This window comes from Prenolepis imparis, unplaced genomic scaffold, assembly GCF_030444845.1.
Source record: "Prenolepis imparis isolate NDT839.2.m4 unplaced genomic scaffold, iyPreImpa1.0 SCAF_3, whole genome shotgun sequence".
Taxonomy (NCBI): domain Eukaryota; kingdom Metazoa; phylum Arthropoda; class Insecta; order Hymenoptera; family Formicidae; genus Prenolepis; species Prenolepis imparis.
In genome coordinates this window covers 13,834,511-13,859,093 of record NW_028141161.1, presented here as the reverse complement: position 1 = coordinate 13,859,093, position 24,583 = coordinate 13,834,511, and the positions used below count along the sequence as shown (strand labels likewise).

The window sequence follows — 24,583 nt, the reverse complement described above, 5'->3', positions numbered from 1 at the left end:
GGCCTAATGGCGAGATGTTTAATAATACAGTGTTCTTCTCGCATACATTTTCGCGTCACCGATATATACACCACAGGATTCCATTTATTCCCCCGGTGACTGAGCGGGCCAACAGAACTCGCATGCTATCTCGATGTCGCGTTCGCGTGTAGTTTTTTCGACATAACGCGGAAGCGTAGCTATGTCCGATGGCGGACATGGAACGCGGGCATGCGTACGAGAGAGTATGAGTGTGCACATATGTAAACGTGTAGAGAGGCGCACGTGCAACGTAGGAATATAGCCGGACAGGCGTATACATTTACATACGCGAATACGCGAAAAGAGAAACACGCGAGAATGCGGAGGGAGAAAACGAGGAAAAAAGAGAGAGCGAGGGAGAAACGGTCAGGACGACATGCCGCCGACTCTGCTAAACAACATGGCCCGTAAAATCAAACAGAGCCAAGTACATACGTACGTAAGTCCGTACGTATGTATGCATCATGTCCGATATACATACACGTATGTATTATCGTATCCGCCGCGGCATAATTGCACCGTCGCGATTAATAATTAGACGCGCAGAGTCGGGGGCGTCGTCAACTCCGCGCATAGAGCAGCGTGATGATTCGATTTATCGACTCGGTTCGCCATGCCGCCGGATATCGACTTCGCGTCGTTGATTCCCCAGATTCCCAAGTAAACTAATTATTGTCGAGCAAACTTTCGATGGCGTAGGATCGCGCGAGCGAGCTAACATTCGTCGTGATTTTCGACTCGATTCCTCGGTGTCGGGGAAAATCGATGCGAAATATTTACAAATGGTTAAATGAGCTTTTATTCGTTCTCCAATGCAAATCCCACTGCGGAGTAAATTAAAAGCGGCAAGGAATGGCAAATTATATTTGCTCTACCGTTCATATTTCCGTTTTGCGCGCGTGTGGAATTTTTATAAATTTATTATTGCCTTTATATTCTCTCGTTGGTCGGCCGAATTTTTCGCGGGGGTGTACGTTCGTCATTGTTGCGTTAGACGTCGCGAAATAATGAAATACATTTTTCCAAAAAAAATCAGCGCGCAAAGAATCGCCATAGCGAAGCAGATGGTTGGCCGCTACGAGATAAGATAGGGATTAGGCAATAAAGATTCGCAGATGCACTTCGATGCGGCGCGAAATGGTCCATAAGCGTGGTCGGTATCGTCAGATTTAACCGCGCCCTGTGCAAAGCACAGAGGTTAACCAATTTAGCCTCGAATAATTCACTAATCTGGTTAGCCGCGCTGGATGAAAATTACAGATAGCTGTGGAGTTGCGCATTAGTCCGTCTGATTAGCGGCCTCGCGCACGTTCGTGTCTGTCTATCCACACGGTGCGCCTTAACTTGATTTAACGATACAGCGCAGTATCCAAACGCGCTGACGAGAGGACCCATGATTTCAGAGAGAATAACTTCCCCGAGCGCGCGTTTCCGGTTTCCGCATTCGACGAGACGAGCTTAAACACCAAGGAGCGCGCAATTTTTACCTTTAAAGGGACCATTATATGCTGTAGATTTAACGATTTAAATTTCGAGACTCATAAATATATTCGAGAGAAAACTGAAAAATTTGCTGATTTAAAAATGTAAAAAATAACAAAATGTAGAAAACTTAATCAAATATTTACAGTTTTATATATATAAATATAATATTAATTTTTCTTAGAGAATTTTCTTAGTCTAATAATTTTGCTTTTTTAAAAATTCCAGAATAGAAATATAATCAACTAGATTGATTAAGCTTCAACTAAAGATATTCATTAGATATTATGGTAGTTGGTTCCTCCGGTTAAGTTAAAACGCCTAAGGCGTTTGAAGATCTTGAAATGGCACCTCGCGAAAAATTCGTACTGTCGTGCGCGGTTGTCTGGGATTAACCTTGAGGGCTTGTTCACCAAACCGTCCTTTTTTCTCTCTCTCTCTCTCTCGGTGTCCCAATTTTGCCAGAAAGTGACGAGACCACCTCGAGTAGGTATGTGTCGTGCTCAGTACCGACTTCCGACGGATACGAAGTTCCCGACAAAGGTGTCGCGTTTCAATTTTGATAAACTCTCCTGTACGCGTCCCTGGAGGGCGTCGGGACGCTTTCGAAATTTCATGAAACGAGAACCCCGTTTCTCTACTTGACTGTCTCCCGTCGCGTCATCCTGCGCTGAGTAGCTTTTTGCGAGAGGTCGAGCTTCCAGAACGAAAAGTCGTTGTCCACCCTTCGGGCGAGAGAGCTGCCGACACCGAGGAAAATGATAAGGAACGCTCATGCTTCTTACAACGAAAAATCTCGTAAGCGATATTCTTCTTTCGCGTAATCTTTGTTAAAGGTTCGAAAATGTAGAAAAAAGTAGCGAAGTAATGTTAATCCCAAAGTTCTCTTTCTCTCTAATTAAACTTTAAAAAACGTTCATTTAAATTATAAAAATTAATTTAATAAAATTTGATTTTCTTTCTATCTATCGCGAATTTATTAACAATTTATTTTGAATGTAACACATGAAACGTGATATCTCGATAATTCAAATGAAGATTTCTTTCATTTTTCATCTCTTTCGCGACACGCTTCCATGTGGAAAATCCTTGTCGCTCTCGGGACGGAAAAGCAGGCGAGGAAAATGATAAAGGATACTACTGAGCTTGCCGAGGAAAAATTCCAGCTCCAGCTTTCGTTAGGATTTCTCTCTTTCTCTCTCTTTCGAAGCAGCGTGTGCGGGATTTTTCTGGATTTCCCATCGACTTAACTGCGCGCTACCCCTTACGGGATATTTTTTTTTTCTTTGAGGAATGTCTCGCGAATGGTTGGCAGTTAGTTCCTTCACGGACACAATACGACTTTTTGCAACAGCGAAGTCAAGCTCGAGGACGAGAAATCGTCAATGCCATTGTTACACCGCCGGTGCAATGGGGCGAGTCGATTCCAAGCTGTTTCACCCTTCGATACCGAATCTCGACCTCTCGACCTTCCGCCATCGCGTTTCCTGTTACGCCATTTGTCCACGCCGCCTGTTATTTCTTCCTGTCGCTATCTGAACACGCTTCACATCCGGACAATGCCCGACACGTTTCTTTTCCGACGACGACGAGGACGAAGACTGCGGTCGACGCAGCGTTGTATCGTTGCCGTTGTTAACCCACCGCCTCGAATTCGATACGTCGACATGAACCCCCTGCCCTGGCGAGGAGGATAGAAAGGGAGAGAGGAGGGAGAGAAGGGAAGGAAAAAGCGTGACCGAGATGGTGCCATGCGCCAAGCTGATCGATGAGGCGTGAAACCACCGATAAAGCGACCCTTGGTCTCTGCGCATCGTACGGGCGATATCTCGATTAGCAGCATTGCTCTTAAATTGCTAGTCACATCCCGAGTCTTCCGTGAACAACGAGGGATGGATCGAGGGGGACGAAGCCGCGAATAGCGAAAAGCTGAGCTATTTTAATCTCGTTTGCACTAACATCTTTCAATTCCTTCTTCCTAGAAATACCCAGGAAAAAAAGGTATCAAACTGTATAAGATATATTTATCTCTTTGAATTTAAATTGTCTTTCATAATGAAATGACACTTGCGTGCAAAGAAGTTTTACAATTTGAGATAAGCCTTAATTTGTTTCGATACATCTAAATCTTTGAATGCTCGCTTGACAGATCTTGCTTTTGCAGTTGTAAATTAAAATTGAAACATTTCTGATATTAAAATTGCTCGCATTTTATACTGACAGAAACGTGTCACCTTAATTTTTATGCTACTCTACTGTTTATCTCGTTCAAAAATAAATGTAATGCATATTAATTTAATTATTCTGTCATTTTTCAACACTCGAGTTTAGATTCGTATCGGATAGTTGACAGACAATTTATTTTTTAAGAAGAAACAACACAGAATTATTTTTACATGACGAAGATATACATCTTTTAATATATTATAAAATACATCTTGTCCCATTTTTTCCTACTGCATCAAAGTAACATCACCGCGTGATGAGATTAACATTAAATGTCTCAGTTTTTTCCGTCTTCCGTACGTTTTAAATGCAGGTAAAATATTCGCGCAACGTGACGCGATGCATCGCTCTACGTTCTCGAAAACATCTCGCCGTTCGTATCCCTAAGTCAGCGTCGTCCGCTGTAAACGGAAGATGAAGAAACAACCGCGAAGATAGAAATATATGCGCCGCGTAGCCGAGGTGCGAGCATGAGGAAGCGAGCTAACAAGTCGCGCACACGATTCCGGAAATACACGACATCGTCGTCGCCGTCGTCGTCGTCGACGTTCTCGCGCGCGCACGCGTTTGCTACGAGAAACTACGTGCCGGAACTTCAGAATTTTATGTATGGCATTTTGTCGCCGAAGTATGCCGACTCGTCGTAGACTCGCCGCGGAAGAATAGCTCCGTCGTCTCCTCGCAAACTTTCCGTTCCTCCGTCTCCGAACAAGACTGCGGCTCGCCACCGCTATCGCACCCCCTCGCAAACTCCCACCCCGTCGCCTTCTCTCGTCCGGATCTTCTCGCGCGCGCGAAGCCACTTTTTTCTTTCTCTCTCTCTAGTAAAGAAACTCTCCGTGAAAACTCCACTGAATATTTCCCTCGCCTAGACGTCCGATCATCGCCTTGGCCGCTACGTTCCCCGCTAATACTGCGGCAATGGAAAAGTTCCGCGCAGACCATCCTCCCGTCTTCCTATATTCCGCGTTAATACCGTGTCGATAGAAAAGTCTGGCGAGATATAAAACTGTAAATAGTCTTCCGTATAAATTCTCCGTTCGATAAGCGGATTACTGGGCCGTGATAATTGTATCGAATTTATCAATATTTTTTTTATTGAAATCTTCGAGACTTTGAAGCGTCTGGTATATACATATACATATATATATTATGTAATTAATCGCGATATTAAAACATGATTTTTATTTTTTTTTCTCGATTGCACGATGTCATTGCTGAGATATTGTATTTCGTTTTGCATTGATCATATTTTATTCATTGTTATATTTTATTTTTTGAAAAAAAAATTTTTTTAATCTGTCACATCATGTTGAATTATTTGATGCACTTTTTTTACGATGCATGATTGAACATGGCTGTCAAACATTAATTAGACTTTTGTATAAAACCGTTGATGAATATGGCGAGGTGCGTCCGAAGCTTAATAATGATCACGGATTAAACGCGTCGTGACCCCGAAAAATGTCAGTAGCGCGAGTCGGTCTTTCGCGGCCGAGAGGTATAATATTACGGTGCGCCGGTGCATGCAAATTTTATTGTTTCCCCGACCGAAATTAGTTCGCGGCTATATGAACTCGTATATTCCGAAAACTCGCTTTAAATTTTTGAGATTGTTCGTAAAAAATTCCATCCGCGGTTACTCATAAAAATGTACGACGTTGCGTGGAAACGCGCTTTAATGACACCAATGCTCTGTTTAACTTTTTATCGTATTAATATCGCGAAAAAAGAAAAAAACAAAAAACAGAGAGAGAAACGATCACTCCACCGCATCGCCCGGTTCGTTGTATTCGCGAGGCCGATTATTTCGCAGCAGATCTCGATGCATAATCTCGATGCCGAGATTCGCCGCCGACACTATAGGCGGTCCATGACCGACTATTTTGTATGTACGGAAGCTTCCGCAACGGAGCTGGCGGTAGCGTAAAAAGATTAGCCGTGCACGCGAGTTTGTAATGCTCTCACGAAAATCCAATTACCTTCGCGTCCCAGAATTGTACGAGCAGGTGCGGCGTAATTGTCGAACCGGTTGTACATTTACTGCCTTTGCCCGGTAACTTGATTATTTATTCGTGCAGAACTTTATTTTACATCTCCGCACCCTGCGTAACGCTCTCTCTTTTTCTCTCTGTCTCTTTTTTTCTTCCTATCTCTTTTCTTTCTTTCGCTCTTTCTCTCTTGAGCGAATAAAGTCGATCAGCTGCAAGATCTCGCGACGGGGAAAATATTGTTTCCCGGTATGCTCTTTAAAAGGAAACTCCGGCTTCGCGACTCGATCAAAAAACGACAAAGGCATGCCGGAAGGAAACTCCCTTTTCTCCTCTTCTCGGCAGGCATCGCGATTTCCTTTCCCGCTCTGGCGGAATATCGGTCGACTAACGGAATCGAGACTATAGGGTTATATAGCGTTTGCAGAGGAAACGGAAATTCAATTGTTCGTAGCGATTGTGGACGGAGAACGACACGATGATTCGCGACATCCGAAAGAGAGGATCATGAAAAACTGGTTCTTTTTTTTTTCTCCAATGCCTACCCATCCCCTCTTTCCTTCGCTCTTCGTCTCCTCGCTTCTTTCCCCTTTTTTCTCTATTTTCGGCCAACGAGCGCAGAAATAGCGGTATTATTGGCTTATACGTCTCGCCGCCAAGACAATATACTCATACTCGTGCACAGTGACATTCCTAATACGGAAGGAGCCGATACCGTCCGCGATATCACTACGTGACTAAATCGCATCTCTGTTCGGAGAAATCGGGGTTATATCGTAATTCAGTTTCCCGCTGAGAGAAACTCCCAGGTATTATTTTCGATATCTCGACTCGCTTGGGAGAGACGTGAACTTCGGATGGTCCGTAAATAGAAACGAAACCGGACATCACCGCGAGTCGATCGAGGATGAAGTCGATCTTTCGACCGGGGCTTTCCCATAACTTCGTCAGATTTTATCCCCTACATCCTGCCGTTTACCATCATCCATCCATGCCATATCTTTCCGGTCCACGCGGTTTCCGATTCCCGCGGATTTTTTCCCCAATCTCCTCTCTTTCACCCGTGACTTTCTTTCGAGAACTTTTAACGTCCGTCCGGCCAAATCGAGAAGCAGATGGAGAAAGTTCTCGGTCTCTTTTCCTCTCTCTTTTTCTTGTCTTCTTAGGGATTCAGTAGAGTGGGCTGATCGTGGCGCGATTCACAACAGTATGAGGGGTAGAAAAGGAAGGAGGGGGTATGATTTATTGCCGTTGCGAACTAAGATGTATCGCGAAAGTATAAGCCGAATCGGATAATCACGGCAGTGGATAGTATATCGAGGCGCGGCTTTGCCAAAGAGAAAGAGACTCGAAGACGAAACGATCGACGATGAGAGAGCGACGGTAAATATCGACGTATCTTTTATTTTTTTTTCCACTGGCTCGATCTTTCTCGCTTCGCGTGGCGATACGCCATTCAATAACACGGCCGATATTGAATGACGGATGAATTATTAAAATAGGGTGGGTACGTCGCATGCAGAATGCGAAATGAAGTCCGATGAAATTTTCCTCTGGCCGTCGATTTTCGGCGATTTAAATTATACAAAATACGGTGTAATTCAATTACCCCGCGGGCAGCGGCGCATTATAATGAAATCAAAGGGTGAAGAGTTCTGGGCATACCAATTTCGTCCGCGCCCCTATATATCTTTAATCAATTATTCCGCGATATTACAGCTCATTATTAATTTGTGTTGTTTCAAACACGCTGCTATGTTATTTGGAAATTTCATCGATCTCGTTCGGAAAACATGAATGCGGGACGAGATTCGTCGAAATTAATTTTACAATCGAGCGATTCATTCGTGATTTTACGATTCTCGTGTACGTTCAATCAAAGACGTACAAATCAAAGACGTGTACGTACAAATCAAAGACAAGCAAATAAGTTTTTTTTTTTATTTCTACTCGAAGAAAGAAACAAATTAGCATTTATTCTACGCTTAAAGATTAATCGATATTTTGGAGAGACCGAATCATTAGTCATCGTACCGATGAAGGAACGGAGAAACTATCGGGAGACATTTCTTAAAGGGACAAGGTTAAGCTGACGGAAAATCCAGAAAAATCCCCCCGTGCGAAGTATATCGAAACCCTAACGAAAAGGTGGGCGGGGAATTCTCCCGCCCTAAGCTCCGGCGTTCTTTATCATTTTCCTCGTGCTGCCGAGCCAGCTTTTCCTCTCCGCCGAAGGGCTGCAAGGGGCTTAAATGTCTCGCCATCGTACGAGATCGACGAGTAATGGAGCAAAGGGCGGTCTGGGGATATACTTCGCGAGGGTTAATGTTTACGTCACGTCGCGACTAAACGGTGAAAAAGTCTACGATTACACGATATCGACGGGGAAATCATAATAGGTGGATGCTTATTTCTACGATATTGATCGCGCGCGGATTCGATCGAGTGCCCGACGACGTCAATATTTGCCGGCGCCGTGTTATAATGTCGAATCGAGCGGGGAAAAACGAGGAAAAATGTCGCAGCCGGGTTCATGACGCTACTGCGAACGTCACTCGGAACGGAAAAGGACGCCTATCAATCTCGCGACACAACATCGATATACGCATTCCCCCCATTTAATCCTCTCGGTAATTTCGTTAAACAAACACTGCAACACGCAGATCCACGCGAATTATTTTCGCGGACCCGCTTGCGATTAAAAATTGTATCTCCCGCGTCGTCTGTATAATCCCGATGGCTCAACCGCATCGCTGTAATGGAAAAATCATCCCCGATACGATATGACGTTCGCGAAATTCATTCTTTCTTCGTCCCTCTGTCATACCCTCCACCTTTTGTTTGCGAAAAACGCCGACGTGATCGAAAATATTTCACACGCAAAATTAACAAAACATAATTGATTTCCATATTTACATATCCACATACAATGTTAACTTTCATAATAACATCGTTAAGAATAATATTGTTAACGTAAAATTTTGCGCTTAAAAAAATTTCTACTGTCTCGTGGCTCGGTTGCAATTTTATGTAATGAATAAATTCAGATTCTATTAAAAAAGGGACAAAATCGAGATCGATTAGTTTAATTCTACTTGATCGTGGTTTGGTTAACACTAAGAAAGAAATTTCGCCAAGTTTGTCCCACTCGTAGGCGAGGAGAACGTAGCATACCGAGAACAAGAACCGCAAGCATACCGAGAAATAATTGTAGCTGCCATCAGGACTATTTTCTTATGACACGCTCTTGTCTCTTGACACCCAATCTCTGTTTCGCTTAGCATCGCCAACTACGGCGATAACCATTATAATCAGGAGTTTTGCGCTCTGGCGCGACGCCATCGTCGTCGACTTTTGCATACGCTCGGAGCGCGTTTAACGTATTATAACGGAGTGCCGTTGTTCGAAATTACTACGATTACCGCCTTAGAAAACGGATATTATTTCGCGGCTACAAACGTATGAAATAGAAACAAGAGTTTGCGAAAAAGGAAGGAAATTTATCATACACATGTACCCAAGCTGATTTATTTCATAATAATTTAAAATAATCTTATATAGATAAAAAGATATGTGAAATATCTTTATTCCAGATTATATACGATTCAATTCGAATGACACTCGTAAATTAAAAGTAACATGAATTTATATATATATTTGTATGGATTCCCCTTTTTCCTTTTCTAAAAAAGATATGTAAAGTCGATACTCGCATATATCGAAGTTTATTATTGTCGCTTTTCCGCGATGCTCATTAACTGTCAAGATTCGCGTTGTGCGTTATATTCGTAGCATCGAGAGGCTGTCATCGCGAGAATTAGCAGTTTGACAGTTTGTTCAAAATAAAATTAAATAAAATAATGATATTAGTTTTAAATAATATATTATAATACTTTAAACTCGATTAATATTTTTGACAGTTATTTTATTAGCTGATTTCTGTCAAAAAATATTATACGCGGATAAAGTATTATATAACATATTATTTAAAACATTATTTTATTTTATTTTATTTTGAACAAACTGTTAAACTACTAATCCTCGCGATGACAGTCTCTCGATGCTACGAATATAACGCACAATGCGAATCGAAACAGTCAATCAGCATCGCGGAAAAGATGCAACAATACTTGCGAGAGTCTATACTTAACATGCCTTTTATAATTCCTTTTATAATATCTTTTTATTAATAAGATATTATATAACATATTATTTAAAATGTTACTATTTTAATATTTTTAACATATTATATACACCTCCATATTACCGCTATAAAAATGTTATAAAATAAACAATTTCTCACTCACCGATACGTATAATAACGGAGTTGTAGTACACAGCACACATTGATCTGAAAACAAAATATTCAAATTATGTATACATATACATATAAAATAATAATATGTTTTAAATAATATGTTATAATATTTTAAATTCGATTAATATTTTTGATAGTTATCAGCTGATTTCTGTCAAAAAATATTAATCGAGGATAAGGTATTATAAATTATAACATATATTACTATTTTAATTTTTATAACATTTTTATTTTAAAATTTAATTAGTAAATTAACGCTTTAATTAACTGATTTCTGTAAAAGAAATATAAATCGAGTTTAAATAAACTTTATATAATTTTTTTTTAAATATCGGTTTTTTATTGCAAAACTGAAGAATGGCGCGCGCATAGCGCGCGCTTGGGTTATTCTAGTGCAATAAAAAAATACTCGAATGGGATTACTAACAAAATATATATATTTCTCTTTCTCCCTCTCTCTTGATGGATTTTGACAGAATTTGAAAATCAGGTTGCGGAGAGACCATACAGCGGATATTTTGCGCCATGACAGACTGCATTAAAAAGAGACGAGCTAGATCTGAGTCAATCGTCGTTATCTGGTCGTTTTTATCACGGGTACTGTCACGCGTGTCCCAGTATGACATATGGTGCAATGCAGTTGCACGTAGAACGATGGCATGTCTACCTTTTTTCCCCTTTCTCACCGGCCATCGATATCTTTCTTTGGCTACTGCGTTCTCTACTATCAATCGCGGTGATAAGAATTTTGCTCTGCAATATAACACTTTAGTGTGCATCCTGTAAAATTAATTTTACGATGCAAAGTCTTTACGATACGATTTCTTTACGATACTTGACAAATTCTTTCTTTAAGAAGACCTTTCTTGTTCTCTTCGGAATCATTCACGCGATAAAGATGCCGTTCCAAGTCTCTTAATTTATATACGGCGTGAGAATGTTTGCAGAACTTTAATAAACCCTGATAGAACGTCGGCCTTTGATAATCGTCGTTGTTTAAATTAGCAGAAGCCAAAATACTGAGAGCTACCCTTAATCTTCCCCATCCAACATCTTCCGAATTTTCACAAATATTACCATACTTCATTAATCTAAATGTGTTAAGTCGGTTCGCTAAGGTGACACTTTTATCGCTAATTCGAATGTGTATGCTAATCTTGTTAAAAAATTGGGAATTTAATATAGCTAGATAATAATAACCGATGCGTGACACGCATTCCGGGCGCGTGCTTCGGAAAGATCATATCACGCTAACAACGATCAGGTATTCATCGAACGCACCGATCACTAAATCGCACAATTAATTGAAAACTATCGCACGGCGCGTGTCCAGTACTTCTAACGAGTTGTCGGTAGCGGTATAACGATTTCATCCTAAAATTAACGCGGAAACACGCGTCGTTTACCCCGCGCGCCGAGCATTAATTTCGCATTTAAAAATTTTTTTTACTTTTTATTTTTTATTTTTTTTAAGCACGTTCGCTTTTCCGCCTTCAATTAGTTAAAATCAGATTTATTTCCACTAGCGATAAAAGCTACAGCTTTTGTGTGTGTGGAGAACATACATATCTTATTACTTTCATCCGAAAATCTATACCTATATTACATGCATTTGTGTTATTCATAATTAAACACTCCCAAGCCTTTGCTGAGTGTGCTCAAATAAGCGAATGATTGCTGTTTTCTTTATTTGGAGTCTTACTACTTACAAGAGAGAGAGAAATCAAAAATAGATGCGACATATCTTACGATTTATTTTCGATGGTAATCTCTGATTGAATAGTGTGACTACTATAAATCAAGAAAATTCCAATGTATATAAAAAGATGTAAAATAGAAAATAAAAAAAAAGAACAATTTGAATATATTGCGATTTAAAAGTACTTTTAATTTGTTTCTCCTATATTCGCTTTCAATTTTCCGGTGTACATTTAACCGCTAAATGTCAAACTGTCGATAGAGAACTCATCGTCGATCTGAATTTGCACACACGAATTCTGTAATTAGGCTAACACTGGATAAATGCCAGAAATATAGGGAAAATTAATCAATTAGAGTGAGTTATTCGGGGGGGGAGAAATTAATAATGCGTGATTTTAAAAGTATTCAACAATGGGATTTATTAAATCCAGATCAGTTCACTCGATCTTTCTATTTTCTCTCAGAATAACTGGCCGAGAAGCTCAAATCATGATAGAGTGTAATTGATTCAGAAACGTATAAATATAGAAGAGAGGAACGCAAAGAGTCGTCTCAAAAGATAAGAAAAGATCGTCCCAAGAGGGACAGAGAGCGCTCGGACCGTTTCGTACGAGAACGCGAATGGCACCTATAAAAGTGCTCTTCTCGCGCACTTTCAACTTTTGCGAGGCGCGTTTCATCGCGCTCACTGCCACGATAATTATTTGTTTTACGGATTAAATAAAAATTCAAATGAGTTTCACGGAAACTTAGCCGCTCGTCTCGTTGCATATCGGAATAGGCGGAAGCGCCGAGGGGGAAGGAGACGCACAGGAATCGTAGAGGTTTAAGACCGACCGAGGAGAAGGCTACGGGAGACGAGAGCTAAAACTTTGATCTCGCGTTATTACGTTCCGTAGATAGTAGAGAAGCTTTTCCGTAAGCTAATATTGCGCCGAAGATCGACAACAAAGCCTCTACGGAGATTCGCACGGGAAGTACCTACAACCATGGGCTCCTTTCTCTCCCCCATCTGTGTTTCGCGAGGAACAAATCGCGCGCGCGAGATTTCGCGGACACGCTGATAGTGAAAGTTTTAAATCTCGCTCGCACGCGAAAGTTGGAAGTGCAACTTCAGTTAGGAGCGCGTTATTTCTATGCGCGAGAAATATTCGAAATATCAAATCGTATTTCGAAAAGAACCGGGGAGTCTCTGGACTTTGTCGCGGCTGCCTTCGCGAAATATTGCATTCTCCTCGCCATCGCGTCACCGACAGACGGAATTCTCGATTCGCCGGCGACGGACGTTCCGAACGAAGATGGATGCGTAAAAACTCAACGAAATGGATGTAAATCGCGCAAACCTAGTTTCATATAATCGTGCTCGTTCTCCTTCTTTCGTCGTTTCTTTAAACGCGCTAGTCGCTTTCGCGACTGTCTCATTGTCAGCATAGATTATAGTGTCGCAGCAGAACATAATTATTTCGCGAGTGAAATTTTGCTCCATTACTCTGAATCAAATTGTCGTACATATTTAACGTCGCTTCTTCACGCTCGAGTCTTTTCCTTGTACCGACAAATGAAGTAACTTATTTGTGCCGCGATAAAAGAATTCCTAGGAACAATTAATATGTGTGTATGTGTTGTGTGTATACGCGCGTATTTATAAAAAGTTTATTAATTATTTTTTTAATGAGAAACGACTCTAAGATTAGTTCATTTTTAAGACGAAAAAACATCTGCTACGAAAACAAAATAATGATATCTAACGTTGTTAGAAATTAAGGTAAACATATAGCACGAAAGCAACATATATTATTCGTGATATTATCACGAACGTATCGACAGTTTTGAAGCTCACGCGAAATTTTCCACGTTTGAACATCCGACATCATCTTGACGGTGATAACGTTGACATCGATTCGATAGAAGTATTAACTTTACACAGGGCCGTCTATAGATAGTAATATATACTATAAACATATGCACTTTTTTATAAATTATATTCTTTCTACACAATTATATTCCATCTCTTTCGCAACAATCTATAAAATATAGGATACAAAGACGACAGAAGAATCTTAGTATTAAAATAGGCAAAAATAATTAGTTAGTCGCAGAGTTCTTAAACAAAATTTCCATATCTATTTCGAATTTTATCACAATTGAGGGCCATGTAACAAAAATTTAGTTTTCGAAATACTTATACTTTCTTCGCGATTTTTATTTTAATTCTTGCATGTCCTATTTTGAAAACTTAAAATAGCTCATTTTTTAAATACGAATTTAAATAAGATGCAAGCATGAAGTGATGCTTCGCCTTTAACAAGATATATATTTTATTTAAGATACATATTCACATATATCGCTTTTAAAATATATGACATATATACTAAAATAACAATACATCGATTTTTTATATTTTATTAAAAGTGGAATTATATTGAATCTGTTCATGAAATTAGTTTTATACCATTTTATAATTTCCGTGCTTCGACCTGTATTAATAGCTATTTTGTGCTTCGACATCTACATTGATACCTATATTGATGTTAAATTAATGGAGGTCTCGAGATGTGCGATCATTAATACTACGTGCAATTTATAGACAGGCGATCATCTAATCGAAACCTGACATCAGTCGAGTCTAAACTTTAATATCTCGAAAGCTACCGTTTAAAATAAAACATGTCAAATACTTTTACAAGATGCTTAATATTTTATATGCATTTTATATATTATACAATGCTGTAAAGTGAGTCATTATATCGCGATAAGAACAATTAATTTTACAAATAATAAATTATAAATCGCTCACAACATGATTGCTTCGCCGTCATCCGATGCCTTCTCTGAATCTTCTCCTCCTCCTCTCTCGTTTGTCCTTTTACAGCTTTTACATGACACTCATACGAAAACACTCGCAAAAACACAATTATAACGCGCTAATCATCAAAATACGACTGCAGTATAACATTTCCCATTAATCACGGTCTCAACGCTATGCGCATTTTATTTTATATTGCGACAGGAGAACGCGAAAATGACGAATTATACGAAGCAACAATCCACTCGGCGAATTGTTGGAATTGCGCGATTGAATTCCGAAAATGTTATTTCTGTCAAAAATGTACATGCGTATTTCATATATATATGATTTTATTGCCTCTCTCTATTATTAACTAATTGTAATTGTAATCATCTTAGAGAATCACGTTTGGCATTTCCTTGTCGCAATCGTATTTCGAGAGATAATACGACAACATGCGGAACGTCTTGCGTCGTTACCTTCCTACTCGAGGCTCGTCGCAAGACTGACTGCAGAAGGTGACCGAGTATAAACATAGCGCACTACGCGGCGCCTATTTGGTCCCGTCACATTGTTGCTGTTATACGTCATTATTATTATCTCTCGAAACACAATCATGACAAGAAGATACTAAACGCGATTATTCCCAACACAATTATTACAATTACATTTAGTTATAATAAGAGATAAAATCGCTATATAAGCAGTGCGTATACTATTCGTTAAAAGAGCATTGTGTAAATTCGATTGTGATTTTCTAATGCAGAGCATATCACAGCTTTGTGTAATCATGATTTTTTTACGTTCCCTCGCAATAAAAATTTAAATATTATTTAAAATATATTATACTTTTTAGATTACTCTCTTATATAAGAATTAAATTTCTACTTATCATATTTTAGCTACAAAGCTTCTGTCCAGAACAAACCTTTTTCGACTTTTGTAATATGTTTTATTAAATATTTGTTTAAAGAAACAAATAAAAATTTAATTTTTTCGAAATATTAATTTTGAACTTTATATAATTTGGATATAGATTTTTCAGAGATTAATATTGCGTTCTATAATTCCGCTGTTGCATTACAAGACCGATAAATGTTAAATTTCTTTTATCGTAATTTCAAAGTAATAAAAAGATAATATATTACAAATGCATAAGAAATGCTTAAAAATATGAATTTACAATAATGCAGCAATTAAATTAAAAGATATATACAGGATGTCAACAAATATTCAAAATAAAATATTATAGCACGAAAATTCAGAAAAATCAAATAAAAGAGTATTTCAAGAAAAAGGGTAGGATTTTAAACAATAACTTTTGAGATGAGAATTTAAAGTCGATCACATCTACATTTAGACCATTGCTTATTTGTGAGGTTGCACATATATGGTAATATTAATGATCGCATATTTCTCAAGAACTTCATTAACTTGGCCCGCCCGCTATAAGAAATCAAATTTGAATATATCGCATAATTAAGTGTTAATTGCTCTAAATCCGAATTTATTACTCGCGAAATAAATTTAAAAAATAACTTGATAATTAATTATTGATTTTAAAAAATGTTACAGAGTCCACATAACTACAAAAATAAATTAAGTTGATGTAATTAATTTCTCCTATAAATTCAGGCAAAAAAATTAGAGCAATAAATTTAGCATTTAATTATACTTCAGTTTCGAATTTGATTTCTTGTGATGAAGAGAAATATCAGATATTACAAAATAAAAGAATAAATAAACGTGAACAATATTTTCTTCAGCTGGCGAAAACTGAAGCCAGCCTTGCGAAAATGCAAACCGCGATCGAATATAACGCGATGAAGTCGCAAAACACGACAGAAACAGGCCTTGAGGGATAGAAGGAGGGTTGCAATCTTCTCGTAGCGAGCAGTCTTGGAAAATCCGCGGTAATGGAGCGACACGAGACGATACGTAATCCGGATGTTTACTTAATTAAAAGTAATCCATTACTGGCGTATCGCTTGGCACCCTCGCGAGGAGACAAACCCCCGTTCGCTTCTGAAGAAAACGCATGTCTGCGTGTCTCTGCATCTGTTCACTATATATATGTTTCGTCCTTCGACAAAATTACGCGGCGTAATAATGGCGTTCAGATAAATGCGATCCGGCTAAATATAATTAAATTTTCGACGTGTGCGCGCTCTGCTCGTAAACATTTATAGTAAGAAAAGATGAATTTTTAATTCCTTCTTTTCTGCTGTAATTTATATCTAGCTATTAATTTATTTCCCTGCACAAAAGATTATTGCACATATTGCACTTCTCTCGTTTCATATATCTCTGAAATCTAAGAAAAATCTTTAAAAAATGTGGTTGACAATCTTGTATGCACATTTGTATAACTACGATATTTATATTTTTTATTTTAAAATAAATATATTTATATAGGATAATAGAAAGGAGAACGTTTCTACAATATTAATATAAATGTAATACCGTTTTTTATTGTTCGTAAAACTGTTCATAAAAAAGCAATGTAACCTAAAAGCTTTCTCAAACACGGCATCAAAAACTTTCCAAAAATTCATGCGCGTTTTAAAAAGTACATACGTTACATATCTATAAAAATCATTTCTCATTTCTCCTAATTTGGAAGTGTTTCGCGTATAGTACGCATATTTTATTCAAAAGTTTCCAGCTGTGATATCGATTTTCAGTTCTTTACGATAAAAAATTGCAAATCTGGCAGTCTAGTCTAGAACAATGGATGTAATAAAAAATAAACGAGTGGATAATAGATAAGTTGATCAGAGTCTCAAACTTTCGGACATCCTCATTACCGACAGATCGGAGAACTGTAACGTATGAATTATTTCACGGGCTGATAAACGAGATTAGACGCAAGGGTACACTCGGAGTGACTCTCGACGTCGCGCTTATATATTCCGGAAGCTGCTTGCACAGACAACTTTAGATATCCGGTGGTATGTCATCGGAGAATATAATGCTTCCTTGAGTAACTCTATCCGTTTGACGCGTAAAACACGGAGAAATGACACGAACGGCGTCGCGAAGGCGTTCGACGCAAATGGAACACTCGTTATGGCAACAGTTCTAGTCTGCAGAAAGTAAAGGGGAACGAAAACAATAAAAATTTAATCGAAAGCGAATCAAAGAGACTCTGGATTCTTTAACGAAGCTGCTTATAAAGTTGACTAGACAGAAATTTCGTTGAACAATAAAAGCATCATCGTATCATGTAATTTTTCTCCTGAATTCTCTCTCTCGCGATTCCGAGATACTTATTCGATGTAATCTAGTCAAGTAGCGATGTTGGTTGATATTTTTCATCAGTACAGAAAGAGAGAGTGAAAAAGCAGACTATTCCAAGAATCGAGAGGGTAGGAAGTGATGAGAAGTTTCTCCGTTCGTACTTGTCTGAACGTTGAATGTAGGGTGGAGTGTAGAAGAGAGGCAAAACGCTCGGTAACGGTAATTATTTTCCTTTCTCGACCGTAACTGCTCAGCCCACAGGTTAACGGCGACGGAGGACTGCGCTTTTCACGGATTAATTAAATCGTTCACGGAACGTTCGCCGAACAAATACTTCTCGGGTCGAAACGAGGAAAGGTGGTAAGAGAGGAAAGCACGAAAGACTTCGCGAAACAAGGTAAAGAGAAAATGAAGGAGAAAAGGGGGCAGAAGTGTAGGAGGCAGGTCCTTGAGACTCACGTAGTCCTTTTCTATCACGGCGATCGGAAAGCGAAAGATAGCGAGTCCGCGATAGCAAATGACATCAGACCTATAAGACGAATTTTGTGCGCAAACAATGCGCGAAAAATTTAAAATCCCCCCCCCCCCTCTCTCTCCGCTCTCGCATTCCACAATATATGCTATATATGTATAATACTATAATACGCGTGGGTGAAAATCATAAATTCATATTTTTCCTTAACTTTTCTCATATCCCACGCATTTGCTAGCCGCCACATCGTTGATATCCTCTTCCTTCTCCTCCGTTCGCATGTTTCGAAGTGCGCGCACCTCGAAGTATCGGGTAGGTAGGTACATTATCCGACGAAGTAAAGGTTCGCGAAGTTTATTGCGAAACTTATACTTAACTGTAGATTCCGCGATAGGCCACGACTTCGCCCTTCCATACGACCCTTCTTTTTGATGATACAGATACGCGATAACCGTTCATAAAAATATTCAGTTTTCTTCGTGTACAAATTTTCTTGCACGACAAACAGATTGTAAACAAGCACTATGAAAGTGGACTTCAAAAATCTCGGAAATATCGTCTTCGACATTTACGATAAACAATGACAGATTTAAAATCTTAAAAATATAGTAGAAATAATTTTTTATTTTTGACAGAGACAAAAAGAAAGAGAGAAAAAAAGCATATGCCATACTGCTGCATGATGAAGAACAAGTATTTTTATATAATAATACTAACATCATAAATACAAATTTATATATATTATAAACCTGACGTATAATATGACAAATGGCGGAACAAAGCAATATAAATGACAGCTCGATACAATTAAGCCGCGTTCGTCAAAGAAACTACGTCTGGCCGGATGCACTTGTGTTTACCCTCCAAATATATTTTTACCTGACGCATTAGCTAATTGGGCGAAAATGATCGCTCGATAGTCGACCGGAAGTGGTAGACGTTCGGGGGTGGAGAGGCTGAAATCTGAAGCGTTTCAGGACATATAACGATCCGAATTACGTTAACGACCGCGAAACACCCAAGTCTGACCAGTGCTAGGGGGGTAATCGAAGATCCTTTGGATAACGATCACAATGAGGGGAAGCAGCTCGTAAAGCTCAAACGTAATGTGCGCGCGAAACGAACTAATAAAGCGTAAGCCACGTACGAGAAATGATTATGCCCGTTCTGAGAAATCGCTAATGGAGATTGTAGCGTTATTCAGTAATTCGTTCGAAATCCCCCAGGATGTGACTGTCTTCAAGATTCTCACCGCTGAAAATGGCGCGAATAGCATCTGTGCGGTTTGATAATTGGAAAACGCGCATAAGCAAAATGTTACGAAAAATCTAATTTTTACAGAACACAACGAACGATTTAAATCTCTCTCGTGTAATTATATAATATTATCAATTGAATATAGTCTACGACTAAAATATTTTCTCATACAACGAGAATCTAAAAATTGATATAGAGAAGTGGATTGAAAACATAAAACCCGTGAGAATAATTGGATAACTCGCATATAAATGTTACGAAAATACAACATTTAAAACGTATATTTCAAATAAAACATATTTTAATACTATTGTGTTTTGCGCATCGAATTGCAATATTTTCGTAACATTTATATACAAACTTTTCAATCATTTTAGCGAATATTTGCAGCGCTATAATGTATATTGCAATATATAACGATAAAAAAGGTGTTTTGCGCATAAGTGATCTTGTGCACAAAAAGATACTTCGCCATCGCGTATGTGTTATCATTTCGAGCTACAAATGCGTTTAATCGGCAAACGCCGTACGCTTAAAGATCTATCCGAGGTAGATGAGCGTAATGGCGAGCTACCTCGGCTTTTTGCCAAACGGTTTCGCGGCAGGTATACGCAAATAAAACGCCCTCGCATCGCTCTACGACGCTTTAACGCGCGCATCGAATGCATCGCGAATGCGCTTCTCAAAGCCCGGGAGGTATCCCGTGCATTTACATCCTTTACGCGGCAACATCTTCCAACACGGCAACCCGCAGACACGCCCTCGAGAGCACCCCAGCACCCGCCGACGGCATCGTGCGCGCGTTGTATCGAGGTGAAGACTATGCACTCCCTTTCCCTCCTCCCTCTCTCTCTTCATCCCGTGCTCCTCTTTCCACTTGCTCCGCATCATAAACGTCGACGCCGCGTCCTGGCGGGATATACCAAACTCTTCAAGTGGGATCTCTTAGATGGAACCTTGCCTAATGCACTTCCTGCATCATCGCGCTCTACCGCGAGTTACAAGATTCAAAACCCTGAGGAGCTCATACTCTACGAGGGGCAATAAGGTCGAGTACCTTTGACGGGATGTCTGTTCAGACAACGCGTTCAATGTCTACGGAGGCTTCAAAATTGTCGGAATTGGCAGAAGCAAAATGACTAAAGATTTTTGTGTTTGTCTTGCAATCGCATTTTTTCTTTTTTTCTTTTGTTTTTGATAGCAGGCATAATTTCTTTATTTTTTATTTTTTTTAAATACCACGTAAATTGTGCCAAAGTCTTTAGTGGGCAATGAATGCATCGCTAATGAATCTTTATATTGTATAGAAAACAATATCGCAATTTGCTGACATCGGTCTTGTTTCGACTATAAAGTAAAATTTCATTTTTGCACGTTAAAGCTTTTAAATTCACTTTTGAGATGTTATACTCTATAAATTCTTTTCTCCCTCTTAAGAAAATATTATTAATATATGATTGAAAGAAAATAATGTATTTACAAAATATGATCAAATATTAATATACTTATTCTTTTTTCGAGCAATACTCATACAGTACTTTTATCTTGTCTACAAAATCGAAAAGAGAAGGGAAAGGATAAAGCAAACAACGATATATATCGAGACAAATATTTCTCCTTTCTTAGAGGTAACAGAATATTGAGTAAACTGTTAACTACCACGTATATTCTAAAAACGACGGAAATGATTTCGCAAACGCAAATAAAAGTGCAAGTAAAATTGAAATTGATGGACAATATTTTGACGGCTAATATTCAATAGGAATCAATCTGCGTCAGGCAAGGATTAAATATATCAAAGAGAGCATATATTAATTTTTTTCCGAAGAGAAAAAGAACAAAATATTGAATTTAACCATTAACTGTGCATATTTTAAAAATGTCGATAGCGATATCGCAGATGCAAATAAAATTTGACACGTGAAATCCTCTTCGTCGTTTTTCGAGAAAGCTTCTGATGTTCTATTCTCATGTCTCAAGAGCAAGACTATTGGCGCTTTCGGGCGAAGTTTCACGTTATAAGGGTGGACGGAAGATTTTAGGTCGACTTCTCGCCGGAGTTTCGGTTTCCCTAATATCGACTGCATCTCCCCGCCCCCTTCATTCGCTCCATCGGTCGGTCTCGAATACGTATCACCCTCTTCCACCTCGGCTGCAGTGAAGTTTCCCTTTATATTTGCTCACCGAGAAATCTCTCTCGCATTTCCTCCGAGAGAGCGAGCGAGAAAGAGCTCGACCACTCGTATTCTCTTTTTACTCGTCTGCCGTTCTCCTTTTACCTCCCGAGACGAGCCGCTCGCCGATCGATCGGCGTCCCTTTTCCGCGTGGTACAAAAACATGGGCGAATAATATCGTGAACGGCCAATACTTGAGTCCTCTCTTGCAATAGAGGGCAAAACGAAAGAGGGAGAGAGAGAAAGAGAGAGAAAAGGGCGATCTTTGAGGCAAATTTGCGAGCGAAACTACCGGCGGAAATTCGAAGCCGTTTCGTTGGAGTATACGAAAATCTACAGTTTCTTGTCGATGCTTCTTCACATCCTCTTCTTCGACCCCCGCATCTTTCCCTCCCGGTCTCTCCTCTCCCCGACTTTCGAGCGGCTGATGGATGGATAAAACGCGAGGCGCTTCTTTGAATGGAATCTTGATGCGGGACTTTCGCTGCGTCAAAAAGATTCGTCCGAAGTAATGGCGCGTGCCTTAAGATTCAACCTGCACCTCGCGAAGATATCTTAGAAACGAGTGTAGCGATTTCTCGTATAACACGCACGTATTTTTTTTTTTTTTTTATTATTACCTCTGCAAATTGACACCATAAGTTTTTATAGCACGCTTTTGATCAATTTTTTTCAAATAGATTAATATCATGGATACACACAATACCTTCATTTTAATACATTTAATTTTGAAAAAAATGCAAACGTATATATTTTATAATAAAATTAATTAAAAAAGGATATATATTATAATATATATTAGTTCTTTTTTATGTGAAAATTTAGTGAAAATATTTACATTTATGAGATTAATTCGGAAATTTCAGATTTGCGAGATTTTCTGAGCGTACAACTACATATATACATATATGTGTAACGCGTTTGCAGATTTATTAGATTATTAATATATTATCGAGATAAAGCAGCTATACTCTGTACAGCATTTTCGCGATGCGATAAGCCGCACCTCCGGGGGCTCCTGTATTGTTATTGTTATCTGGCCTGTTGGTCGGATCAAGATCCGCGACAGGATCATCGGGAGCTATCTCGGGGATTCGGGATAATATCCCGCGGGTCTCTCCAGAACGTAGCCCTTTCTAGAGAAGAGTCGAGGGTCGGGGCACAAGAGTTAGCAACACAATAACGGTGATTAACGATCGGTGTATGGATGGCGGGGTAGTTAGGGAGTTTAGGAGTCCTAAGTACGGTCGCGCACCGTCGATGACTCGACGACCGACTCTCTCCGGTATTATATTTGCGACTGTGTCTTTTAATGTCCACGTCCGTCCACGTCCATCAGCCTAACGACTGCGTCAGGACGCGCCATAGACTTCCTCTCTAAACCGATAGCGTGCGTTTCTGTGTATTTGTACGCGCGGCCTACCTCTCTGTACACGTATACACATACACACGTGCAAAAGTGCCTACGTGCGTCGTCGGGTATGCACGCTCGTTGGCGTGTACGTAGCGTGTACGTGCCGCTACGTCGAACTACGTGTCGGCGAACGCAACCGGCGGCAACGGCAGCGGCTGGCTAGGTGGTACGGGGGTCTTGGATCGATCGACCATTCGTATGGTAATGTAAGCGACTACCGGACCGAACTGCTTGCCGGAGCCGAAGACCCCATCGGCCAACCAATGTCGGTGCGATGTCGAAGAGGAAAGGGAGGCATTCCCGGATCTCCCGCGCAGAAAGGAAGCAACGCGCGCGTACAAGAGAGAGAGAGAAGGAAAGGCATCATCATGCTTCGACAATATCCACGCCTCGTCCGCTGCCGCTGACAGGGATGCCGACGTGAAGTCAGGAAACCGAACGATATGATCTATAGCGTTAGGCCCGGCGCTAGCGATGATTTAAACGCATAATGGATAAATCGGACGATACGCAGAGTCCATGAAGTACCCTCCGTTTAGGCATGTTGTGCTTGAAGCCGAAACAGACGGCTATCAGTTAATCAACGTTTCCTATTACGGCTTATGATGGACTTGATGGATTGCCGAGATGCGCGAGAGTTCGCGACCTTGAGTCTAACCGAAACGTGTAGTTAGTACGTAATTCAGAGATAATCGAGAGGAAATCACGAAGGGGGGAATGCGTACATAACGAGATAGAATATTTGTAATTGACGAATCAGCTCGGAGAAATTTCACCGCAAACTTTTCGATAAAGAGATATTTATAAGTTGAAGAAAACCTTAATATAAAAATCATTAAACATATTCATATCATTAGTAATAAAATGTTATAACGATATTATAAAAATTATTAATTAATTATTAATATATGCCCATGATTAAAAATAGATAATTATATATCACTACACATTTTATATATTTTAAAAACTTAATTAATGATGACATGATGACTCTATATTACATATCAAGACTAATAATACAAGATAGGCAGACGAGAAAAGCGACGAATTTTCAAATTTTAATGTTATTGAATTTCGCTATATCGAATCGCGGGGACGTAATACGGGGTTCGTTTACGACGACTAGTCAAAGTTGGTGGAACGCCATCGGGGTATCCGGAACAGTCGCAGCGTGTGCGTTATAGTTTGGCGGTGGACACAAGACACTGCGCGACTTGCCTGGATGGCGGCACACATTGGCTAGTTTTGCCGGGCAATATCTTCAGCGGAGTGGTCACGGAAGGTAGAAGAGACCATTGGATGCCGGGGGAACAACAACCCTGTGGGAACCGACGAGCACCCGGAACGAAGTTATCGCGGCAAAGTGCACGGTAACTGCGTTACCGTTCACAAAGCGTTCCACGCGCGCTACACTTCATCCTACTGTCTACCGCTCCCAGAGACACAACCAACTTACCGAGATACCCCGTGAGGAGGGGGACGATAACCGCGAATGGAA

General features: G+C 39.7%; 1 protein-coding gene and 1 long non-coding RNA gene across 7 annotated transcripts in view; one reads left to right on the top strand and one right to left on the bottom strand.

Annotated features, from left to right (window-relative positions):
• The window catches only part of Lar (tyrosine-protein phosphatase Lar), a 300,655-nt gene that overhangs the window by 212,207 nt on the left and 63,865 nt on the right, over positions 1-24,583 (top strand). The gene's annotated exons all lie outside the window — the stretch shown is intronic.
• The window catches only part of LOC145933996 (uncharacterized), a 100,891-nt gene that overhangs the window by 48,708 nt on the left and 27,600 nt on the right, over positions 1-24,583 (bottom strand). The window contains exon 5 of the long non-coding RNA XR_014424965.1: positions 10,028-10,071. This is a non-coding gene — a long non-coding RNA (uncharacterized LOC145933996). The remainder of the gene's footprint in view (positions 1-10,027; positions 10,072-24,583) is intronic.